The sequence below is a fragment of the Oncorhynchus clarkii genome, chromosome 7 (genome assembly GCF_045791955.1).
Source record: "Oncorhynchus clarkii lewisi isolate Uvic-CL-2024 chromosome 7, UVic_Ocla_1.0, whole genome shotgun sequence".
NCBI classification, from domain to species: Eukaryota; Metazoa; Chordata; class Actinopteri; order Salmoniformes; family Salmonidae; genus Oncorhynchus; species Oncorhynchus clarkii.
The window spans coordinates 14,141,217-14,159,702 of record NC_092153.1 but is presented as its reverse complement, the minus strand read 5'-3'; positions in this window follow the sequence as shown (position 1 = coordinate 14,159,702).

Below are 18,486 nucleotides of genomic sequence, written 5' to 3'. Positions count from 1 at the left end.
ATGGGTTATTTATGTGGTGTGTTTTGTCTTGGGTTTTTTGTAGGTCATGGGATTGTGGTTAGTGGGGTTGTCTAGAATAGTCTATGGCTGCCTGGAGTGGTTCTCAATCAGAGGCAGGTGTTTATCGTTGTCTCTGATTGGGAACCATATTTAGGCAGCCTGTGTTTGGTTGCACCAGATAGGTCTGTTTAGGTTTTCACGTTACGTTTTGTATTGTTCGTGTTTATCTTTTATTAAAAGATTTATCGAAATAACCACGCTGCATTTTGGTCCGCCTCTCCTTCGACGGACGGAAACCGTAATAACATCCCTGGTCATCCCCAATGCCTTTGATCCGGCGGACTCACTAAACAGATGTGCTTCGTTTGTAAATGATGTCTGAGTGTTGGAGTGTGGCCCTGGCTATCCATAAATACAAACATTTGAAAATGGTGCCATTGATTTGCTTAATATAAGGAATTTTAAATTATTTATACTTTATATTTTAGCAATTACATTTACTTTTGATACTTAAGTATACTTAAAACATACTTTTAGACTTTTACTCAAGTATTTTATTGGGTGACTTTCACTTTTGAGTCATTTTCTATTTAGGTATCTTTACATTTAAGTATGACTATTGGGTACATTTTCCACCACTGATGTTAGTGTATGTGTCTGCTAACCCGTTAGATCTGGTAGCCGTGTTGACTATGACATTAGCTAATATGGGGACAACGATGCAGGCTGTGTGTTACGGTTATTTATTTATTTGGGATTTTACCTTTATTTAACTAGGTAAGTCAGTTAAGCACAAATTCTTATTTACAAGGACGACCTACCTAGAGGCAGAGGGCCTCCTGCGGGGACAGGGGCTGGGGTTCAAAATAAAATGTAGGACAATATATACACATATCATGACAAGAGAGATACCACAACACTACATAAAGAGACCTAAGACAACAACACAGCATGGCAGCAACACATGATAACATAGCACGGTAGCAACACAACATGACAACAACACGGTAGCAACAAGGCAGCAGCACAGTCATGATACAAGCAATGTTGGGCACAGACAACCGCACAAAGGGCAAGAAGGTAGAGACAACAATACATCACCTGAAGCAGCCACAAGTGTCAGTAAGAGTGTCCATGATTGAGCTTTTAAATGAAGAGAAAACTGTCTAGTTTGAGTGTTTTTTTGCAGCTCGTTCCAAGTGCTACTTGCTCTATAAGAGAGGTAGTTAGCAAAGCAGGCCAAAGACGCCTCAGAAACACCAATACTCCTTAGCCGATCCACAAGAATGGAATGGTCTACCGTATCAAAAGCTTTGGCCAAGTCAATAAACATAGCAGCACAACATTTCTTAGAATCAAGGGCAATGGTGACATCATTTAGGACCTTTAAAGTTGCAGTGACACATCCATAACCTGAGTGGAAACCAGATTGCAGGCCAGAGAGAATACTATAGACTTCAACAAATCCAGTCAGTTGATTATTGACAAGTTTTTCCAACACTTTTGATAAACAGAGCAAGGTAGAAATTGGCCTATAACAGTTAGGATCAGCTTGATCTCCCCCTTTAAATAAAGGACGCATCGTGGCTGGCTTCCAAGCAATGGGAAGGAGAGAGATAAAAAGGTGAGCGATAGGCTGGGTGATGATAGGGGTTTTTCCACCTGGTCATAGACAGCTGTTGCGTTGGGCACTGAAGTCCACAAGCGAAGGGAAAAGGAGAGAGGAGAAGAGCGCGTAGATGTGAGAAGGAATTATAAAACAAGGAAAGTAATTATGCTGTATGTGGCTTCTATGAAAGTGAACTGCGTGTGCGGGTGATCAGGGGTGCATTCATTCCACTGATTATTTAGCAAGACGTTTCTTAAATGGGGATGGACTTACCTGAATTTGTCCAATCAAAACTTGCTTTTGACTAATGTTTGGACTAATGATTTCATCCCCGATCAGCTAGATGCAGGTAAGAGTGTGCAAGGCAGGTGCTGAATGTGTAAGTATGTCACCCTCATTACTCCAACCTCATGATGGGTACAGGCAAATTAGAGTGTCATGTAGTAGCCTAAACCTATCAATGTTACATTGAACTTTGTTCATGGATTATGAATTACAGACATCCAATATGCTGTAATAGAAATGAAAAATTAAACTGTCTTCCCTCATCTTAAATGGCAACGACCGCAACTGCTATAGAGAAAGCATGACTTGAACACAGTGAACTCCAATGACAGGTACCACGGAGTGCTGTAGTGTACTGATAGTGAACTGCAGTGTACTCTCTATGAGATCGCTACAGGGCCAGAGAGAGAGAGAGAGAGAGCAGAGAGAGGAGAGAGAGTGAGCAGAGAGAGGAGAGAGAGAGAGCAGAAAGAGGAGAGAGAGAGAGAAAGAGAGCAAAAAGAGGAGAGAGAAAGAGAGCAGAGAGGGCAGAGAGAGGAGAGAGGGAGAGAAAGAGAGCAGAAAGAGGAGAGAGAAAGAGAGCAGAGAGGAGAGAGGGCAGAGAGGAGAGAGAAAGAGAGCAGAAAAATAGCAGAAAGAGGAGAGAGAAAGAGAGCAGAGAGAGGAGAGAAAGAGAGCAGAAAGAGGAGAGAGAAAGAGAGCAGAGAAAGGAGAGAGAGAGGGCAGAGAGGAGAGAGATAGAGAAAGAGAGCAGAAAGAGGAGAGAGAAAGAGAGCAGAGAGAGAGGGCAGAGAGAGGAGAGAGAGAGAGAAAGAGAGCAGAAAGAGGAGAGAGAAAGAGAGCAGAGAGAGGAGAGAGCAGAGAAAGAGGAGAGAGAGAGCCTGCTATCTTCCATCTCCCTCTGCATTCAGGCTGAATGTGAAACCCACCTGAGTCAGTCAGTCAGGAGAGAGAGGGCCCAGCCCGACAGTCTAACTTTCCTCAGACGTTTTGTTCCTCTTCCCCTCTCCCTTCAACATTCACAGGATATGTAATACCTACGCCGCTCCAACCTGTCGGGACAAAGGACAATAAAAAGCAATCATTCTCACTTCACGGGCGCAATTACTGTACCCCCTCCTTCCCCCTTCCCCCTACCCCTCCACTCTTCTAGACTCCCCATCACACAGAGAAAGAAAGCGGGAAAGAGACAGTGAGAGATAAAGAGACACAGAGAGACACAGAGAGAGTTTTAACACTGGTACACGGCCCCTGGTGGAAGCATGGATGGATATTCCCCCTCCACTTTACCCCCTCTGCTGTTGGCTCGTCTCTTTTCCATTTTCTTCTGCCGATGATCCACAGAACACTGAACACGCCACCCCAATGCATGCTGGGTTAATGTGACGGCGTGCTGGTAAACACTTCCTGTCCGTGGTTGAGGTCATTTGATGCTCGCCGCCGCATGGCGACCAAAATGTTACGCAACGCTTGACAGAGCATCGATATAAAGAGACCCACTGGCTATCCTGTTGTTTCCTTGTTGGGGTATTTTTAACTTGGATCATTCTCTTTGGTTCTATCCCACTTCTTAGACAGAATGACTTGTAATATATTACTTTACTAAGTAATTGATTAATTCATATTTTGTGTGATAATTGCAACAGTATGTTGTTTGTCACCACTTTGCTGTTGTCCACTTTGATCACAATCCTTGAAAACACGCATCCCCATAGGCTATGACTGTATCCCAAGCAGGCCTGCTTCATGTGAGCTTCCTGGACTGTTCTGTGGTTCATTAAGATCCAACAGATACCTGCTCTCCCTCTGTCATTATTAATGACAGGCCCCAACTCTACTAAAGACGTGTCCACTTTTAATTATCACAGGCCGTGTCTTTTAAATATCAAATTCCTCCAGCTAAACAGTTCTCTCTCTCTCTCTCTCTCTCTCTCTCTCTGTGTATCTCTCTCTCTCCCTCTCTCTCTCTCTCTCTCTCTCTCTTTCTCTCTCCAGTCTCGTCTGTCACTGTAAATGTCATCACTTTATTCCTCCGTTGGCGACCGTGACAGGCCCCACTTTCAGCCCGGCTTTATCTCTCTCTCCATCCTTTCTTCAAAGATCCCCTCTTTCTTTAATCCTTCGCTGCTGTATCCGCTTTCTACACGTGGCACATGATTGCCCGGGTAAAGGTATTTTCTGTTTCAATCTTACATTTTCCCAAGGGGGAACAAAAGGGACAAGCATTCTGCAGCTGGTTTCACTGAGAAAACTGTTCAGAATTGCCTCATTCCTCGGCAGATTAGCGAATGCTTACAATCCCCTTCTAAACGCTATTGTGCCGCACAATCTGGGCATTATACTTTGTCTTTAGCATTTAGAGAGAACCCCTAACCAATTAAAATAATACAGGCTTCCAATACCTGCTGCCAATTAAATCGGGGCGGTATTACCTGCCTTGATAGAGCGGACCATGGATCCTAACACTTACTACCATTCATTAGGTCTATTCATGGTGAAGGAGCTGATGACAAGAATTCAAGGCTCTCCCCTCCCTCCCTTTCCCCCGCTCTCTCTCGCTCTCGCTTTTCTCCCTCCCTTTCCATCTTCCTTTCTCTCTGTCACTCTCTCTCATGACCAGAGATGCCCGCCCCTCACTCCAAGGACTCAGTAGAATTGGCCGGGGAATAGAGGGGAAGGAGTGTCAGCTGGTGACACTTTTTTTTGTACCCCCCCTCTCCTTTTCTCTTTTCTTGGACATTTCTTCCCGCCTGCCCCTGGCTTTGTCTCACAGGTAGCCAGGTTTTTCACAGCTCATTGTGCCTTTTTTAAACCCTTGGTCTGTGCAGCTTGCTTGGCACCCTTTTAAAGCCCGGGACCCACAAAGAAACACGTTGTTCAGGCGACTGACTCGATTGACAAATTCACAGTGTTAAAAGTCTACAAAAGACAGAGTTTGGTGTCACTAGAGGGGAAGTCGTCAATCTGGCATCACGGCCTCTGAAAACACTACTTCTCTGTTTTACCAGTTCAGAAAAGAGTCTATCTATTGTTGGCTGTACACCTCAGTTAAGGAGACAGTGGAGGGGACCATTATATTTCTCTGACACACCGCATGACACTGCTCTTAGAATTGCCCAAATCGTGGATGTAAGAATATGTTGGTCTAACAATACACCACCCCTCAAAACGGACACTGAACATCTACCACATTTCTAAGCCTCAAAATACTTAAAAAGAGTAAAATGTTGAATATGTCCTCATACAAGAAAACAGATTTGAAACATACCTGGCATTCTGCTCCAGACTACTGTACTGTAGTCATAGTGACAGTCCATCTGAAAGCAAGTCATTGTACTGTACGGTGGAGACAGGAAGGTTTTCAGCGGAAAGGGAGTGACACTGTCTGAGTCCTCTAGAGAGGAAACCCCTGGGTATCTTTCCTTACTAACCGACAGACAGACAGACAGGAGAAATCACATCAACTCCCACTTCAGCCTCAGTGGAGTACCACAAAACCACACTAACACTTCCTTGGAAGGTCTGCTTTCAAACAACTTAAAAAGACTATATAGATTTTAGAAAATGTTTCAAATCAAGTAAATATGTGTATGTATAAAGTGTGTTTTTCATGATTTGTAATGAATATAACACTGTACTGTAAATGGCATATTATCATATAGTTAGTTGACTATTAAATCGATTTACTGCAGGTTTACGGTCGGTTGTTCATGATTTACATATTACAACAAGTCCTGCAGTAAATGACTTATACCTAAATATTTATATTATTCATACAGTGTAACACAATTAATAATATGACTTATCATACTGATAATACGAGTGTGACTTGTAGTTTGATCATGCTAAGCAGTTCGAATGATGACCTTCAGACAGGCCCTCTTCACAGAAAAACACACACACACACACACACACACACACACACACACACACACACACACACACACACACACACACACACACACACACACACACACACCTCTGACTGAAGTGAGGCTCTGCTCTATTCTGCCTGGCGACCTTGGAAAACAAGAGAATACACACACACACACACCTCTGACAGAAGTGAGGCTCTGCTCTGCTCTGCTCTGCTCTATTCTGCCTGGCGACCTTGGAAAACAAGAGAATACACACACACACACACCTCTGACAGAAGTGAGGCTCTGCTCTGCTCTATTCTGCCTGGTGACCTTGGAAAAGAAGAGAACACAAGGATCTCTCCCCTTTGATATCTACAAATCAAAGACCCAGCTCAAGCGGTGTGAAGGTAGTTTTGTTGTTTTCCTCTGTCCGTACTAACTAAACAGTGAGGTGACTGTGACTTCCAGTCACACCTGATGGTACTAGAAGAGGGCATACGTGTAAATAGCTGACCACAAATTACAGCAACTTAACAAAGGGTATTAAAGCAGGAGGATACTTCCCTAAATACTCCCTCTATATCCTCAACCTCACCTTTCCCTCCCCCTCTCCAGCCTTTCCCCTCCGTTCAGAATACTATAGGCTACTCACTGTCTGAAGTCTCTGAGAGAGATGGGAGATACATGTGCTCAACCACTTATGAGAGACAGAGAGAGGAAGGGAAGCAGGAGGAGAGATAGAGATAAGGAATGGTCTAAATTCAGACCACATGGTTACAGTCTTCAGTGGAGCTGTACACTACCAGGGGCTACTTGTGGTCACGGTCATGCATAGCAGTCATTAGGAAAGAGGGACAGACAGGAGGAGAGGAGGAGGAGGAGAGGAGGAGGAGGAGGAGAGGGGAGAACGGGGATGAGGATGCATGTTGTTTCCTTACAACCAGATACGATTTAGAAAAAAACTAGTTTTCATCTTCATGTGAAGAAGTTGCATCAGAAAAGTGTCTTACGGTTCTCAGTGTGTTACTGTATGTGAATATAAATTAATGATCCGGGATCCCAGTTTACAGTATGTGAGAGCCTGGAATAACACCACAGTTATAGGGATTCTGCTATGAATATATTTACACATTCTGATGAATATTGAGGCTGTATATACGTTTTCAAATGCCCAAAGCATCCGCTTCCTCAGCTCAGAGGTGATCATGAACTAGCAAAAACATCTCCATAATTAGTTGTTCACTATTTTGATTCGTCTTTGCTTCGTACTACAACCCAACTCTCTCACCCAGAAAGCATCATCACAGATCTCCCACACTACTCCTCTCCTGCGTCCGTAGATGTTGGTTAGCGATTGGTTGGCATTCACCGAGGACAGTGACCCAGGCCAGGTTTTAATTAATTTCACAGACAGTAGCGTGGTGACCCTGTGAGAAAGGATGCAGCACACCCAACTAATCACCATGAACCCCTGTGACATCATTTATAGACCTGCCAGCCCCATAGAAAACAGGGGAACCTGGGTAGTTTACCGCCGATACAAAGCACCAATTTATCACTATAAGCAAATGCTAACCTAGGAGTATTGCCCCCGGCAGAATTAATTGGCCCACTCCCTGTCTGTGAAGTGTCTGGCCTTGTTTAAAAAGACAGGCCGCCCCAGAGACTCTCTACACCACTGCACCCAGAGCAGCCCTGCCATTGGCTGACTGATAGCCATGGAAACCCACTGCTCTGCAAACGGAAACCAGGAAGTAAATGCCACGTGAACACGATTGGATGCTCGGATTCTACAGCTTATTGGTGCTATGTTTTTGTATGACTTGTTTTTTTCATGTTAGTACTTTCTGTTTAAGAATGTATTTTATGAGTTAGCAACAAGGGGTTTGTGTTTTCTGCATTGTATCTCATCTAAAACGTGAGCACTGTAACACATTAGAGGACAGACAAAGGAGGCTTTACCACTGCTGTGTCAACCATTTATTTCAGACCGTTTAACAAATAGAGAGGAAGTGTGTGTGTCTGTCTGTCTGTCTGTGTGTGTGTGTGTGTGTGTGTGTGTGTGTGTGTGTGTGTGTGTGTGTGTGTGTGTGGGTTGTTGGGGGCACATACACTCCACTGCCTGGTCACAGTAATCAAGGCGTGCAGTGTACTTTTTAATGGAGTTCCTGAACATGGTGACTGTGATTTCCTGCCAACATACCCATCCGAATGACATGCTCCACTGTTCACAGCCCAGCAGAGGAACCCAGGGCTTCAACTGGAGGTCACTCACGTGTGGCGCTGCTCGCCCAGAAGAAAAACGACTGATTAACTTGCTGTGTGTGTACGGACGTGTCTGTGAGTGTGTGCGTGTGTGTTTACTTGTGTATATACGTGTGTTTGGTGTGCATTTGGTGTGTGTGTGTGCATGGGCTGGCCTCCTTCCGCACACTCTACTGTGACTAAGAAAGTGTGAGTACTTAAGAGAGAGAGAGAGAGAGAGAGCGAGAGAGAGACAGAGAGAGAGAAATGAGAGAGAGGGAGAGAGAGAGAAGGGGGGAGAGGGAGTAAGAGAGAGAGAGAGAGAGAGAGAGAGAGAGAGAGAGAGAGAGAGAGGGAAAGAGAGAGAGAGAGGGAGAAGGAGAGAGAGAGAGAGAGAGAGAGAGAGCGAGAGAGAGAGGGAGAAGGGGGGAGAGAGAGAGAGAAGGGGGAGAGAGAGAGAGAGAGAGAGAGAGAGAGAGGGAGAAGGGGGGAGAGAGAGAGAGAGAAGGGGGAGAGAGGCTCTCTGGTTAGGAGGAGTGCATGCCAGGCCAGCAGTATCTGCGGGTCCATCCACGGTGTCTGCTTTCCCCTGGCTGGGCCAGCTCCTGTACCGAGGCATAATTAATGTGGGTAACAGGTAAAGGGATACGGAGACGTGGCATAAGAGCAGCTTTCAGAGCTTTGTGTTGCCCCGTTTCCACGGTGAAATGGATCTGCTGCCACTCAGCGCCTCATTGAAGAGGAGGAAAGAAGGGGACAGCTGCCGAGCTAACAGGACACTGACAATCAACCAGTAACCACCCTTCCTCCCTTCCTTCTCTCTCTACCCCCCCCCCTCCCAACTAGGCTGAGGGCACTGGGCCAAACTGGAGGGTCCTCGGACACTTTCGCTAATCCCCCCTATACGCTTTCTATAAGAAGCCTGTGGAACATGCACCCTCCCAAGCATGACTCACCTCCACACACACACACACACGCACACAAATGCATGCACGCACACACACACACACACACACACACACACACACACACACACACGCACACAAACATGCACAAAGGCACACAGACACTTACACACATGTTGGCACACACACCTCCCCCAGAACTAGAGAGAAAACCAGACTGGCCACAGGCAGCTGAGGAAAGCAGTTGTAATTTGCAAAAATGGGGGATGGAGGGTTGTTGAGCATGTGTATGTGTGTGTGTGTGTGCGTGTCTGTGGCTCCCCTCAACCCATCAAACATGCACAGCCTTGTAGAGGAACCCCGTTTTATTTATATTCCTCTCACCCTTCCTGTGATCCATCGTTCCCTCTACTCCTCTACGTATCATGTAGTGTGTTGCAGCATGTAGCAGCAGACTGAGGACATAAACAAGCAGGTGAGGGGGAACAGAGTGGAGGAGAGAGATATGAGTCTGTCTGGGAATAGAGTGGAGGAGAGAGATATGAGTCTGTCTGGGAACAGAGTGGAGGAGAGATGTGGGTCTGTCTGGGAATAGAGTGGAGGAGAGAGATATTAGTCTGTCTAGGAACAGAGTGGAGGAGAGAGATATGAGTCTGTCTGGGAACAGAGTGGAGGAGAGAGATATGAGTCTGTCTGGGAACAGAGTGGAGGAGAGAGATATGAGTCAGTCTGGGAACCGAGTGGAGGAGAGAGATATGAGTCTGTCTGGGAACAGAGTGGAGGAGAGAGATATGAGTCTGTCTAGGAACAGAGTGGAGGAGAGAGATATGAGTCTGTCTGGGAACAGAGTGGAGGAGAGAGCTATTGGTCTGTCTGGGAACAGAGTGGAGGAGAGAGATATGAGTCTGTCTGGGAACAGAGTGGAGGAGAGAGCTATTGGTCTGTCTGGGAACAGAGTGGTGGAGAGAGATATGAGTCTGTCTGGGAACAGAGTGGAGGAGAGAGATATGAGTCTGTCTGGGAACAGAGTGGAGGAGAGAGCTATTGGTCTGTCTGGGAACAGAGTGGTGGAGAGAGATATGAGTCTGTCTGGGAACAGAGTGGTGGAGAGAGATATGAGTATGTCTGGGAACAGAGTGGAGGAGAGAGATATGAGTCTGTCTGGGAACAGAGTGGAGGAGAGATATGAGTCTGTCTGGGAACAGAGTGGAGGAGAGATATGAGTCTGTCTGGGAACAGAGTGGAGGAGAGAGCTGTTGGTCTGTCTGGGAACAGAGTGGAGGAGAGATATGGGTCTGTCTGAGAACAGAGTGGAGGAGAGATATGAGTCTGTCTGGGAACAGAGTGGAGGAGAGAGATATGAGTCTGTCTGGGAACAGAGTGGAGGAGAGAGCTATTGGTCTGTCTGGGAACAGAGTGGAGGAGAGAGCTATTGGTCTGTCTGGGAGAGATGAAACAAAACACATACTGCTGTCACACCTAGAGGAGGATGTGGCTGTGAAAGAAGAGGAATGTCAAGGGTAGGAATTTAAACAGAATAATATAATGGTGGAAAACAGTTCACATATAGGTTCCCAGAAACCGACAAATGGGCCTCACAATACTTGGAAGGTAACGGAAACGAAAGAACAGGGGTAAAAACAAATAAACAAAAAGTTATCCAAACCTTTTCCGATTCTGGACATAGACAGAGGTCATCAGTGTGCAGTTTAGAATGCCACACCTGCAGTGTTAACAGCTGGATTTGAGATAGGCCAGGATACAGCAGGATACTGTGGTAGTACTCCTACAGCTAATCTCCCCAGCCAGTCAGCCAAGGGGTGATCCACCTAGCCAGTCAGCCAAGTGGAGATCCACCCAGCCAGTCAGCCAAGTGGAGATCCACCCAGCCAGTCAGCCAAGTGGAGATCCACCCAGCCAGTCAGCCAAGTGGAGATCCACCTAGCCAGTCAGCCAAGTGGAGATCCACCCAGCCAGTCAGCCAAGGGGAGATCCACCCAGCCCAGTCAGCCAAGGGGAGATCCACCCAGCCCAGTCAGCCAAGGGGAGATCCACCCAGCCAGTCAGCCAAGGGGAGATCCACCCAGCCAGTCAGCCAAGGGGAGATCCACCCAGCCAGTCAGCCAAGGGGAGATCCACCCAGCCCAGTCAGCCAAGGGGAGATCCACCCAGCCCAGTCAGCCAAGGGGAGATCCACCCAGCCCAGTCAGCCAAGGGGAGATCCACCCAGCCAGTCAGCCAAGGGGAGATCCACCCAGCCAGTCAGCCAAGGGGAGATCCACCCAGCCAGTCAGCCAAGGGGAGATCCACCCAGCCCAGTCAGCCAAGGGGAGATCCACCCAGCCCAGTCAGCCAAGGGGAGATCCACCCAGCCCAGTCAGCCAAGGGGAGATCCACCCAGCCAGTCAGCCAAGGGGAGATCCACCCAGCCCAGTCAGCCAAGGGGAGATCCACCCAGCCCAGTCAGCCAAGGGGAGATCCAGCCCAGTCAGCCAAGGGGAGATCCACCCAGCCCAGTCAGCCAAGGGGAGATCCAGCCCAGTCAGCCAAGGGGAGATCCACCCAGCCCAGTCAGCCAAGGGGAGATCCAGCCCAGTCAGCCAAGGGGAGATCCACCCAGCCCAGTCAGCCAAGGGGAGATCCAGCCCAGTCAGCCAAGGGGAGATCCAGCCCAGTCAGCCAATGGGAGATCCAGCCCAGTCAGCCAAGGGGAGATCCACCCAGCCCAGTCAGCCAGCCTTTCAGTGGGGAGTGGTTGATATATCACCATAAAGCCAATGAGATCGATCAGGCTGCATGCAGTGCAACCATGCTAACTCTCTATCTTTTCTCTGAGTGCTCTCGCTCATTCACTCTCTCTCTCTCTCTCTCTCACTCACTCACTCTCTCTCTCTCACTCTCACTCACCCTCTCTTCCTCTCTCTCTCTCCCTCTCTCTCTCTCTGTAGCTCTCTCTCTCTCTCTGTAGCTCTCTATGTAGCTCTATCTCTCTCTCTCTCTCTGTAGCTCTCTATGTAGCTCTCTCTCTCTCTCTCTCTCTCTCTCTCTCTCTCTCTCTCTCTCTCTCTGTAGCTCTCTATGTATCTCTCTCTCTCTGTCTGTAGCTCTCTATGTAGCTCTCTCTCTCTCTGTCGCTCTCTATGTAGCTCTCTCTCTCTCTCTCTCTCTCTCTGTAGCTCTCTCTCTCTCTCGCTCTATGTAGCTCTCTCTCTCTCTCTGTAGCTCTATATGCAGCTATCTCTCTCTCTCTCTCTGTAGCTCTCTATGTAGCTCTCTCTGTAGCTCTTTATGTAGCTCTCTCTCTCTCTCTGTAGCTCTATATGTCTCTCTCTCTTTCCCTTTGTCCTACCTCCCCCTGCTGGTTGCAACTCTTCCCCTTGTTCCCTTTTCCTGTCCCAAGTCTTTCTGGATGTCTTACAGCACTCAGCGTTTATCAGAATAACAGTGTTTAGTTTAGTGTAGCCTGTTACAGCAGCAAGTTATCCTCACAACAACATATCCTGCTTGTTAGGACAGGGTTGGGACAGACTTCCAGTGTTTGTTTCTTTAATTAGTATAAATGCAGCTATTATGAATGATTTTCAGTTACAGAGAATAACTGCTGACAAATTCAATTATTTGAAAATGGAGAACTTAATGGTCCATGGTAATGATTAATTTAGTTTAAAAAAAATCCCCTTCATGGTGTTAATGAAAGTTACTGTAGGCAAAGGGATGGATACCGTAGAGCAATTAAAATGTTGTCTGAGTGGTGCACACAACTGTAATAATCCTTACCTTTAAACATTTACTTTTAAACATTTACTTTACTTTACTTTACTTTGCTTAAAGTTTGCACATATAGATGGGAGAGTATGTACATGTGTGTGTGTGTGTACATGTGTGTGTGTATGTACATGTGTGTGTGTGTGTACATGTGTGTGTGTGTGTGTGTGTGTGTGTGTGTGTGTACATGTGTGTGTGTATGTACATGTGTGTGTGTATGTACATGTGTGTGTGTATGTACATGTGTGTGTGTGTATGTACATGTGTGTGTGTGTATGTACATGTGTGTGTGTATGTACATGTGTGTGTGTATGTACATGTGTGTGTGTGTATGTACATGTGTGTGTGTGTGTGTGTGTGTGTGTGTGTGTGTGTGTGTGTGTGTGTGTGTGTGTGTGTGTGTGTGTGTGTGTGTGTGTGTGTGTGTGTGTGTGTATGTGTGTGTATGTGTGTGTTAGTCTCTACCTCCCCAAAAGCCTCTTCCTCTCGGCCCCTGCCTCCCTGCCTGAAGACAATGACAGAGATCCACTGTGTTATTCTGTGGTCCTTTAGTCTTCCCTCTTCTGGAGGACTGGACACGGGGATCTGGCACGGCCTCTGCCCCAGCACACTGCACCGGCTCTGGGCATGAGAGGTGGAGGTAGGGGCCTGGGGTTATGGGGGCATGGGGGTGTGGAAGTCTGGGATGGGGGCCTGGGGGACTGAATGGGGGGCTGGTGGTTTTGGGGGGGTAGGAGGTTGTGGGGGTTCAATTTCGACACAGCAGAGAGAGAGTCTCAAAAGGGATGGGGTCAGTGACAAGTGGCACACATGGGGTGGGTGTGGGGTGAAGTGGGGTGGAACAAGTGCTTTAGAGAGTAGAGGGACTGTGTTTTCCCATGGTCCGCTAGCAACCCCCTTCTCCCCCCTCAGTTTTCTCCCTGCACCCCCAATCCCAGGCAGGTCTCTCTCTCTACTAGCTGTGGCAGGAGAGGAGAGGAGGAGAGGGGTCAGCTCAGTTACAGACCTCGGGGCCGGCGTGTTTTCAATGAATTGATACAGACGAAGAACTCCAACACAATGGATGGATTACCTCGGCCAAAATAGACCACCTCGCCTCACACACACAGCCGCTGACACGTACTGACTCTCACACACACATGCGTACGTGCACGTGCACATGGTCACACACACAGCCTCTGACACGTACTGACTCTCACACACACATGCGTACGTGCACGGACGCAGACACGCACAAACACACTCCGTGAAGAGGTTACTCCTTTTGCAACCTTTTTGTTGGTTTAGCTTCACCATGGTTAAAAATATGGTCCAGTAACGGTAGATTAGAACACACCAGATAATTGTGTTTGAAGCTGAACAGAACCAAATGCATGATGTATAACCAGTTATATTTTTACTCCACATGAGTTACCCATTGTAGAGGATCAAGACAAAATGTTGTGGAACATCTGTGAAACAATACTAAGATCAGAGAACTCCATATTTGTATTTAAAAATGTTTCCTTAAAACCATCGATCTGTCTCAATCACAGCGTGTCCATCCTCCACCCTGTGTTTTGTTGTTTTGCACCCCAGGTCTGAGTGTCTGTTCTGGGGTGGTGCCTGGCAGAGGTGTCCTTAGCTGTCCGGTAGTATTGGCTACGGATGGGCCATGGGCTCTAATGCATGGATCTCCATAATAAATCACCATGCACGGCCCTATTTAGACATTCAACAGCTTGGCTTGCCACTCTGCTCCATCAGGCCTCAGAGATTAATGATTGAAGACCCATTTACATTTGCTTCTCTGAAAGACACACTCCCCCTCCACTCTCCTCTCCTCTGCCCTGTACTAACCAACCAAACCTGGGCTCTGCTCTGGCAGCTAGTCTGTCCTGTCTCCCGCCCTCCTGCCTGCCTGCTTCACGCCCGCCCAGTCCAAAGAAAAATGCCTCATCACAAACATCCAACGCCAATGTCAAAGAAGCCAAATAAAATGTTGATGAATGAAGGGAAAGTTTTGCGGTATTAATGGACCACAGAGGTGTGATTGATGTATTCACCAGAGGGAATATTGTGAAGAGCACTCCCTCTGCCTTCCCTGTTCTCTACCTTCCTGTCTCTCTCTCTACTCCCCTGTCTCTCTCTCTCTCTACTCCCCTGTCTCTCTCTCTCTCTCTACCTCCCTCTCTGCCTTCCCAGTTCTCTACCTCCCTCTCTCTCTCTACTCCCCTGTCTCTCTCTCTACCTCCCTCTCTGCCTTCCCAGTTCTCTACCTCCCTCTCTCTCTCTACTCCCCTGTCTCTCTCTCTACCTCCCTCTCTGCCTTCCCTGTTCTCTACCTCCCTGTCTCTCTCTCTCTCTCTCTACCTCACCGTCTCTCTCTCTCTCTAACTCCCTGTCTCTCTCTCTCTCTACCTCCCTGTCTCTCTCTCTCTATACCTCCCCGTCTCTCTCTCTCTAACTCCCTGTCTCTCTCTCTCTACCTCCCTGTCTCTCTCGCTCTCTACCTCCCTGTCTCTCTCTCTCTACCTCCCTGTCTCTCTCTCTCTCTACCCCCCTGTCTCTCTCTCTCTCTACCTCCCTGTCTCTCTCTCTTTCTCTACCTCCCTGTCTCTCTCTCTCTCTACCTCCCTCTCTCTCTCTCTCTCTCTCTCTACCCCCCTGTCTCTCTCTCTCTCTACCTCCCTGTCTCTCTCTATCTCTCTCTCTCTCTCTCTCTCTCTCTACCCCCCTGTCTCTCTCTCTCTACCTCCCTGTCTCTCTCTCTCTCTACCTCCATGTCTCTCTCTCTCTCTCTCTACCCCCCTGTCTCTCTCTCTCTCTACCTCCATGTCTCTCTCTCTCTACCTCCCTGTCTCTCTCTCTCTCTCTCTCTCTCTACCCCATGTATCTCTCTCTCTCTACCTCCCTGTCTCACTCTCTCTACCTCCCTGTCTCTCTCTCTCGCTCTCTCTCTACTCCCCTGTCTCTCTCTCTCTCTCTCTCTACCTCCTGTCTCTCTCTCTCTCTACCTCCCTGTCTCTCTCTCTCTCTCTCTCTCTCTCTACCCCCCTGTCTCTCTCTCTCTCTACCCCCTGTCTCTCTCTCTCTCTACCTCCCTGTCTCTCTCTCTCTATACCTCTCTGTCTCTCTCTCTCTCTACCTCCCTCTCTGCCTTCCCTGTTCTCCAAATCCCTGTCTCTCTCTCTCTCTCTACCTCCCTCTCTGCCTTCCATGTTATCTACCTCCCTGTCTCTCTCTCTCTCTCTCTACCCCCCGGTCTCTCTCTCTCTCTCTACCCCCCTGTCTCTCTCTCTCTTTACCTCCCTGTCTCTCTCTCTCTCTCTCTACTCCCCTCTCTCTCTCTCTCTACCTCTCTGTCTCTCTCTCTCTACCTCCCTCTCTGCCTTCCCTGTTCTATACCTCCCTGTATCTCTCTCTCTACCTCCCTGTCTCTCTCTCTCTCTCTCTCTCTCTCTACTCCCCTGTCTCTCTCTCTCTCTATCTCTCTGTCTCTCTCTCTCTACCTCCTTCTCTGCCTTCCCAGTTCTCTACCTCCCTGTCTCTATCTCTACTCCCCTGTCTCTCTCTCTCTCTACCTCCCTCTCTGCCTTCCCTGTTCTATACCTCCCTGTATCTCTCTCTCTCTACCTCTCTGTCTCTCTCTCTCTCTACCTCCCTCTCTTCCTTCCCAGTTCTCTACCTCCCTGTCTCTCTCTCTACTCCCCTGTCTCTCTCTCTCTCTACCTCCCTCTCTGCCTTCCCTGTTCTATACCTCCCTGTCTCTCTCTCTCTCTCTACCTCCCTGTCTCTCTCTCTCTCTACCCCCTGTCTCTCTCTCTCTCTACTCCCCTGTCTCTCTCTCTCTACCTCCCTGTCTCTCTCTCTCTACCTCCCTGTCTCTCTCTCTCTCTACTCCCCTGTCTCTCTCTCTCTCTACCTCCCTCTCTCTCTCTCTCTCTACCTCCCTGTCTCTCTCTCTCTCTACTCACCTGTCTGTCTCTCTACCTCACTGTCTCTCTCTCTCTACCCCTGTCTCTCTCTCTCTCTACTCCCCTGTCTCTCTCTCTCTCTACCTCCCTCTCTCTCTCTCTCTACCTCCCTGTCTCTCTCTCTACCTCCCTGTCTCTCTCTCTCTCTACCTCCCTCTCTGCCTTCCCCGTTCTCTACCTCCCTGTCTCTCGCTCTCTCTCTCTACCTCCCTGTCTCCCTCTCTCTCTACCCCCCTGTCTCTCTCTCTCTCTACTCCCCTGTCTCTCTCTCTCTCTACTCCCCTGTCTCTCTCTCTCTCTACCCCCCTGTCTCTCTCTCTCTCTACCCCCCTGTCTCTCTCTCTCTCTACTCCCCTGTCTCTCTCTTTCTCTACTCCCCTGTCTCTCTCTCTCTCTACCCCCCTGTCTCTCTCTCTCTCTACCTCCCTGTCTCTCTCTCTCTCTACTCCCCTGTCTCTCTCTCTCTCTACCTCCCTCTCTCTCTCTCTCTCTACCTCCCTGTCTCTCTCTCTCTACTCACCTGTCTGTCTCTCTACCTCACTGTCTCTCTCTCTCTACCCCCTGTCTCTCTCTCTCTACTCCCCTGTCTCTCTCTCTCTCTCTCTACCTCCCTCTCTCTCTCTCTCTCTACCTCCCTGTCTCTCTCTCTACCTCCCTGTCTCTCTCTCTCTCTACCTCCCTCTCTGCCTTCCCCGTTCTCTACCTCCCTGTCTCTCTCTCTCTCTCTACCTCCCTGTCTCCCTCTCTCTCTACCTCCCTGTCTCTCTCTCTCTCTCTACCCCCCTGTCTCTCTCTCTCTCTCTACTCCCCTGTTCTGAAGTTACAGTTGTTAGTCACAGTGATGCTCAACTTAGACTCAGGGGTAGACGTAACATAATAAGTGTAAATCCGGGACACTCCAATTAGTATATGTTACGGTATGGTATGTATTGATTTGTAGATGTCCATCATCCATTTTGTATGATATGTTACGGACTACAATTTGTATCATATGTTAAGAAAATTCCATGTTACGAATTGCAATTTGTACAATACGTTACGAATTCCAATATGTTGTGCCTAATGTTAGCTAGGTGGCTAGTGCTAAGGGGTTAAGGTTAGGGTTAGGGTTAAGGTAGGCTTAAGGCTACGGTTAGGGGAAGGGGAAGGGTTAGCTAACATGCTAAGTAGTTGCAAAGTAGCTCAAAAGTAGCAAGTCTTCTGAACACACAACCTTTGGGTTGCTAAAAGTTTGCACTAAATGTCCGTCAACGATACACGTACACCCACCCACCCACCCAAGTAACCTTCTGTCTTATGTAACCATACCAAACTGGACATATCATTCTGATTTGAGCGTCTTTACATTTGCTATGTTACGTCTAGTCTATGAGACCGGGCTGTGATGCTTGGGAAATATTGCTGGGGCAAGAGAGTGTAATGTCCTTTTCTAATAAAATGTAAATCATGTTTTGCCACAGCTCTAATGAATTACATCTAAATCGATTGTTCTTGTAAACCAGGAGATTCTGATATTGCATTCTACTGAGAAAGGGCAGTGATACAGTTTATGGGTCATATTCTTATTGTTAAACATACAATACAGCATTAACCCTTTATGGAATATTGTTTCACTTAGAAATATCAGTGGCGCAGTTGTAGGGGCCACACTCTCAGAAAGTGTTATCATTATAGCCTCCTAGACTATTTACAGCCTGCATCAATGAATCATTCCTATAACGTGTTCTGCAATTAGATTACGCACAGACATACTCCTCCATTAATAAGGTTTTAATTGCAAGGAGCAAGGCTCTAATTCTACTATCTCTGGATCACTGCAAGAGGGTAAAAGGAACACTCATCACAAATGAAGCACACTTAAA